General features: G+C 40.8%; 1 pseudogene; it reads right to left on the bottom strand.

The window, feature by feature from the left end:
* Window positions 1-290: 290 nt before the first annotated feature.
* On the bottom strand, window positions 291-7,095 carry LOC134486401 (large ribosomal subunit protein eL8-like; annotated as a pseudogene).
* Window positions 7,096-7,750: the final 655 nt, after the last annotated feature.

Genomic DNA, 7,750 nt, shown 5'->3' with positions numbered 1-7,750 from the left:
AAGTCAATTTTCCCCTGCTTTGAGTCACTGCTCTAAAACCGCCAGAGAATAACATTGTATGCCGGATTATTTCTGGGGAACTACATAAATTTCACATACTAACAATCACTGCAAACCTATACGAAAGTCCTAACGGTAATCCTTTTGTTATGTTTCCTTAAAGTAGTTTTGTTTTTATTATTTTAAAGTTTTTTTCTTTTTTATTGATTATTCCATTCATTTGCATCTCAAAGAATATCCCACCTCCTGGTTACCCCCTCTACCAACCCCCCATCCCATGATATCCCACTTCCTTGTTACCTCTACCCCCCCATCCCCATTCCACATCCGCCCTCCTCTCTCCCCTTTACCTGTATGAGGATGCTCCCCCACCCACCCACAATCTCATGCCCCACCACTCCAGCATCCCCCTACTCTGGGGCATCAAACCTCCCCAGGAATAAGAGCCTCCCCTTCTGTTGCTGTCAGGCAAGGCCAGCCTCTGCTACATATGTATTTGGAGACATGGATCCCTCCCTATACACTTCTTGGTTGGAGGTCTAGACCCCGGGAGAACTGGGTGGTTAGGCCAGCCTATGTTGTTCTTCCAATGGAGTTGCAATCCCCTCCTGTTCCTCCAGTCCTTCCGCCAGCTCCCCCATCAGGTTGATGGTTGGCTCCAAGCATCCGCATCTGCATTGGTCAGTTGCTGTCTGGACCTCCTCAGGAACCACCACACTAGATTCCTGTCAGCCAGTTCCTCTTGACCACAGCAAGGTTCTGAGGTAAGGTAACCGACCAGCCACCATTTGGCTTAACAGTACCAGCAGTTTCATCTAGCAGTGCTGGTTGGAAGAGTAGGGTTTGTGTGCTGTTTCCCAGAACAAGATTTCATTGCAGCAGTCCTGGAACTAGATTTCAAATCCACGGCCAAGATTGATCCTCCTCTTACTCCCCTTAACCGTACACATCTCCTAGCTTGGGCTGCTTTAAAATTGAATGAATGTTTGGCACATTTCTAACCTGAGTGGATGAGCGAGTGCCCGCCTCCTGTCAGCAGCACAACTTTAAGTTACTGTGCTAATGTCAGGCATTGTGGTCTCTCACAACACACTTTCCTTAGCTCTTGTAGAGATAGTCCAGCACATGAATGGCAGCTTGTCTTGGTGCGTTGATGGGGCAGCAGCTAAGAATACCATAGGTACCATTGTGCTCCACATTGAGATGGTTCTAGTATCCCTACTCCTATTTTTTAGTATATGATTTTTGCTGGATAATGTTCTCCATGTGCTTGAGAAGGCTGTGTATTCTGCTGCTGTCGAAAACAATGATACATTTATGAATGTTTATAACCATTTGGTCCATAATATCTATCTTTACATCTGCTGTTTTCATGTTGATCTCATTGTTTTTAGAGAAATTTATCTGTATTAAATATCTATTATTGAAAATGAAACATTGGAGTATTGATCTATTTTTGTATCGCTGTAAATTTTTCCATGCATATCTGTCAACATTAAATACTCTGATATTCAGGACACTTTTATTTACAAATATTGGATTCTCTTGATTGATTCACGTCAGTGACATTGGTGTTATTATGTAGTTTCTGACTTGAAAGCTATCTTGCCTAATATACTCTCAGGTAGCCCTGCTACAGTTGTCTCATATGCAGCATATTTTTTGATCTTGAAGAATAGTGTTGGATCATTTTTAATTTCAAGCATGATAGATCATTTGACTAGAGAGTTTATTCTTTTACATTTAAAGTAATGATCAGTTTATGAGGACTTCTTATTGATATTTTAACTTGTTTATTTTGTAATTCCTTTGTTTTTTCCCAATTTTCCACCTTCCTTTATGATTTGCTAAAACTCATAGTAGCATGTTTTGATTCCTTTATTCTGATCTTCTGTGTGTATACTAGAAAGAATTTTCCCTTTAATTAATCATGAGGTTGATATAAACATACTTATAACATTTTATTTTAAGCAAACATAATTTAAATATAGACACATGTAAGACTCTACACTTCTCTCCTCCATCTTTTATGCTCTTGATGTTTTATACACTATAACCTTTTTAAAAATTAGCATTACTGGAACCATATTTTTAAATACTTTTGCTTCTAGCTTTTGTACTAAAGAAGAGAGTAGTTCATATACCATATGTCTTAATCTGTGTATTTACTTTTAACCAGTGAGCTTTATGTTTTCAGACTTTTATGTTGTTTGTGTAGAGAATCCCTTGCCATTCCTCTTGAGAAAGATCTAATAGCAATGAATTCCATCAGCATTTGTTGATCTGGGAATATTTCTCTCATTTTGGGACAGCAATTTTCTGGGTAGAGTAGTCCCTATAGTTGTGGGACTTGTAAGCATTTCAAATGTATTGTCCCATGCCACAGTCAACTCACAAGGATCTGTTGAGAACTCCTCTGATAGCAGCATAGCAGCTCCTTGGTAGAGGTCATCACTTTTCTCTTATTGTTATAAACAGTCTTTAACTTTCTTTGATCATTTAGTTATCATTAAGTATAGTATTTTATATTTAATGTTGCTTAAAACCCTTCTCTTAATCTAAGTGTCCATGTTTCTCCCAATATTTATGGGTTTTTGAGATAGTATTTCTTTGAATAGACTTCTCCTCTCTCTCTCCTTTCCTTTATCTCTATCCCCTCCTCTCCTTTCCTTCTTTCTCTTCCTCTACATTACTCTCCTTCCTCCTAAGATGCTATAATTTATTTACTCATGCATTCAGTGGTATCACATTAGTCCTTTTGCCTCTGCGCATCACTACACTAAGCTTAAACAGGCTTATATGACCTCACTAATCACCCCTGGCGCAGGACAGACTGTTGGTGACGGTCCTTGCTGGATCTTTCAGTTCTGCTGTTTGCTTCTTCGGTTCTGGGACTTCAGTTTGGTTTGTTTGTACTCTATTTCATTTCTAAATTTCCAGTTTCATCGTGCATTGTTGCTCTGATCTTATGTAGTTTCCTGTTGGTATTTTCTTGCTATTAACTAAGGTTTTCCAAGGAATTTGTTTCTGGATCTTTGTTTTTTTTTTTTTTCCTTTTTTTCGGGGCTGGGGATCGAACCCAGGACCTTGCGCTTCCTAGGCAAGCGCTCTACCACGGAGCCAAATCCCCAACCTGGATCTTTAATTTCCTATAACGTTTCATATTTGCTAAATTGTCCATTACCTGCAAAACCTTGAATGTCAGCATTTGAAAAAGAAAATATTTCTTCCAGTATTTACTAATTGGTTTTGGCAAGAAAATTTCTTAACCTTTTTTGGTCTCCGGTCTCTGGTAGATATAAATGCCTTTAAGATGCTGGTCAAGTAAGGCTGATCAGGTCATGTGACTGCTACCATGTCCATATTGGGTCTGTTATTACCAGGGGAAACATTCTTAGAAGTGGAGCTCTGTTGGAATGAGGCTTCATTATGGCCCTCAGATGACAGGACAGTCACTACACATGCTGCTGTGGCTTCCTCTAGGTACCTTAGACAGCCCCCACCAGGCTCTTGGGTAAGTTTTTGGGCAATGAATATTGGCCTTTGTCCATATGAGGTACATGGGAACCAAGTCACAAATCAAAGCCAGTTCCACCGCTGAGGCCATGGTCTGCGGTCCTGCCACTGGGAATTAGACAGGTATATTTCTAGCCTCTGCATTTCTAAAAGGGCACAACACTGCTTTACATTGATGGATAAAATGGGCTGCAGACACATTTCAGGGCCACATCAGGGTCTACAAACTGGGACCATGTTGGAAGGCCTGTTACCTGAGACCTGGCGGCCATGACTCTTCCTGTCTCACTTGCTTGAGGTTTTAACGATGAGATTAGAAGTAAACATGGCGGTAGTAGCCACAAGGTAGGCAGAGCAACTTTTGACCCTGGAGTAGGGCTGACACAGACTTCCAACCTAACGTCTGAAATTAATTCTGTATCTCAAAGCATCTCCTTTTCTCTACCTTGGGAAATCCTCACTCCCCATGTTCACCACCATTTACCGTAGGGGGAAGCTTCTCTAAAATCGAAAGCAACGTTTGCCTATCAGCCCGAGTGTGGATAATTAGAAGGGGTTTTGCTGTGTTGTCAGTTCAGTTAAATATCAGTAGTAAATGCATTGGCTAGGCCTGGAACCTCATCAGCCCTGGGTGGTTAGCTGAACTTACAAGGCATGAGTAGTGCACTCCTCAGAATCCCTTCCAACCCACCACATGGACCCAGCCCTAAACAAAACATTGATACCACTACCTTTAGGCACTGTGGAAGACAGAACAGAAAGAATATGTGTGGAAGATAGGGTGAAGGGCTACAAAATGATTCCTCTAGATTCATATGGTTGCAGCCATTAGCTCACAACTGTACTGTTCTGGGTCCACACAATACCCAGTAGGAAGTGAAGGAAGGAGGCAGAGTGCTCATGGGGCCCTGAGGGTATGTATTCCATACATGTGTGAAATCACTTTAAACAGTTTAATCTTACAATATTAACAATCAAAAAGGCCCTTTAAAGTTTTGACCCTTCAGTGCTTTACAGCCTCTTACCTATATCCCAAAGATGCTAGTTTGTAGAAAGGTACTAAATTATTGCTATTATAGTTGCAAGAAGGGAGGCTGTGTGTGTGTGTGTTGTGTATGTTGTGTGTGTGTATGTTGTGTGTGTGTAGTGTGTGTGTGTAGTGTGTATATGATAGGCATGTGTGATATGCACATGGGTGGGTGGGAGGTGCATGTGCACACATATGTGTGTCTGGCATATGCACATGAATATGGGTGCACAAACAGAAGCCAAAGGAGAGTGCAGTGGGTATCCTGCTTTATGACTTTCTATCTTATTCCTTAGGATTTCTTACTAAACCGGGGCATAAGCTGGCACCCAGGGAGCGCCTCCTATTTCTGTCTCCCACTTACTGCCCAGGGGTTGCGGGAACATATCTCCGGATTTTTACATTAGTGCTGAGATTCTGATTCTCACTGTCCCCCAGACCATCCCTCCAGGGTTCTCTTTTTCTACCATGTTGCTGGCACCCAACTCCCTACTTCTCGGAACACTTTAGATGTTTCCATTGAACAAAAATCTATCATTGTGTATTCACCAGTCAATATTAGTAATTATATCACAAAGGTATTCTTGGAAACTAAGGATCTTAAAGTGCAGTCTCTGTCCTCAGGGATCCTATGGTCTTAGCACACATATGTAAGGTCATCAGTACAATGTAAGAACACAGCTCATCTCATACAGCGGGACATACGTAAGTAACATGCAACCTTCTGTTTAGAAGTGAACTGAGTATGTCTTGGAAGATGGGGGTCTTAGACAGTATCTGACTTACACCAAAATTGTTTTACTAAAATCAATTTTAATAGTACTAAATCTCTCCTCGACTTCTAAAAGAAGACAGGTAAGCAAATGAGATAGGTGGGTCTCAATAAGCAGGGGAACAAGTACAGTTCCATTGTAAATAATTTACTTGTTCGATGACTGTAAAGGAAAATCAAACAGGAATATTTGTTGAGAACCGAGGGTTTCAGAAAATGAGTGTATTAGTGATCTTTAGCGTAAAATTCATTTTTAGGATCCTTTAAAAAAACTAACTTGCCATTTTTCTCAAAAAGAAAGAAAGCAAACTATCTGATCAGGTAAGTGCCTGCTTTCCCTCTCTTCCCTTTGTGGCTCCTTGGAAAAACGAAGTCCTGAGTTACAAACCTCATGTGCTCTGCCCTAACAGTCAGCATTTAAATCAATGGTATTTACTAAAGAGCTCAAAATATATTGTATAAATACATGAAATCTTTAAAACATAGAAAAATAGTTAATAAATGATTCATGGAATAGAAATATTTTTGAATTAGAAATAAACACTAAATGGAAATGAGCAAAAAGAAAAATTGTAAAAGTGTACATTCATAATTAAATTTTTCTATAGTTAATGGATAGAAATATTTCACAGACTCTCCAAGTTAGAAATTAGGGCTTCAAAATACCACTTAACACAAAATCCTAGTTAGTGGAGATAAACTTGAATATAACTTTTTTTAATTTTGTAATTATATTTATGTACAGAAAACTTAAGTGTACATTTAACCCAGCTTAGTGGCGAGTTCTTTAGCCTTTGCCTTTTCCGGCTTGGCAATGCGAGCCACAGACTTAGGACCCAGGACGTTGCCTCCCCATGGCGGCGGATCTCGTCACATCTGTCATTATAATTGGTCCTAATAGCTCCCACCAGCTTAGCCAGAGCACCCTTGTCTTCCGAGTTAACCTGTGTGAAGGTAACAGTGGTGCTTGTCTTCCTGTGGACCAGGCGCCCCAGCCTGGCCTTTCCCTTGGTGATGCAGTAGGGCACCCCCATCTTTTGACAAAGGGCAGGCAGGAAAACCACCAGCTCAATGGGGTCTACATCATGGGCAATCACCACCAGCTGAACCTTCTTGTTCTCCACCAAGGTGGTGACTGTATTGACCCTTGCTCAGAGGACAGGTGGTCTCTTAGTTGGGACGTCCCCTTTGCCAGCAGTTTTCTTCTCAGCTCAGGACAGCAGCCTCTGCTTCTTCTCCTGCTTTGTCTCTGGCCTGTACTTGTGGGTGAGCTTAAGCAGCTGAGTCGCTGTTTGCCTGTCCAGGGCCTGGGTGAACTGGTTGATGGCAGGAGGTACTGTGAGCCACTTATAGAGGATGGCTCTTTGCTGCTGCAGCCTGATGTAGCGGGGCCATTTGACGAAGCACGTGAGATCTCTTTTGGGCTGGATGTCCTGCCCAATGCCGAAGTTCTCGGGCCTTTTCTCAAACAAAGGATTGACCATCTTTTTAGCCTCCTGTTTCTTGACCACGGAGGGGGCCGGGGCCACCTTCTTCCCCTTGGCCTTCTTTCCTTTGGGCATCTTGCTCGGCTGGAGGAGAGAGCTGAATTTAACTTTTTAATGACTTTCTGTACAAGACAAAGATATTTTCCGAGCCGAAAAATGAAAATATGAGATAAAAAATATTCTCAAACACCATTTCACCTTTCCTGGTGGCTACAATTGTGCTTTTCTGTGGTGTATTTTTGAAAGGTGTTTTAATGAAGGCATCAGAGTATAAGAAGCTTAGAGACTCCTGGGGCTGTAATTATCTGGTTTGTTTTGAATCAGACTGTCTGTAGTAGTCTAGTACTTTAATAAGGTCTACAAGGACTAGAAACAGTGAAGAGATGAATTATGAAAACCACTGTCAACCTGAACAAAAGAAGGAAAAAAGCCAACTCATAAAATAACATAGGAGAGTCCTACAAATGTATGGATTATTATTTACAATACAACTCCTGTAAATATAAAGACCAGGAAATGTGGTTCAGCTAAGGAAGGTTCTGTCCACATATAATTCATTATCTAAACAGAAATGCAGAGATGTTCATTTGTTTCAAATAACAAAGTGGAGATGTGCATGATCTTTAAACATAGCTATTTCAGGAAGAAAAGCTAGCCCCCCCCCCAGAATCTATATTAATGAGTTTATATTAATGGGTGATTTTACCAATATATTCTGTATCTAGAATTATAAACTGTTATTCAGTTCCTAACTAGTTTTCTGGCATTAAACTATAAAGCTGCCATTAAGAATGTGAATCCAATAAAGGTAAAAATACCAAGGAGATGATCTTCATTTTGATGGTGAGGCAAATACAAATGTCACACAGTTCGGCCGTTTCTTCTGCTCTCCCTTGCTGTGAGAGCATACTCCTGGAAGGAGGCTATCTTGTCATGTATAATCTGTTA

Source organism: Rattus norvegicus, chromosome 3 (genome assembly GCF_036323735.1).
Source record: "Rattus norvegicus strain BN/NHsdMcwi chromosome 3, GRCr8, whole genome shotgun sequence".
In the NCBI taxonomy this organism is placed as follows: domain Eukaryota; kingdom Metazoa; phylum Chordata; class Mammalia; order Rodentia; family Muridae; genus Rattus; species Rattus norvegicus.
Note: the sequence above shows the minus strand (reverse complement) of the source record. Positions and strands in the feature narration are given on the sequence as shown.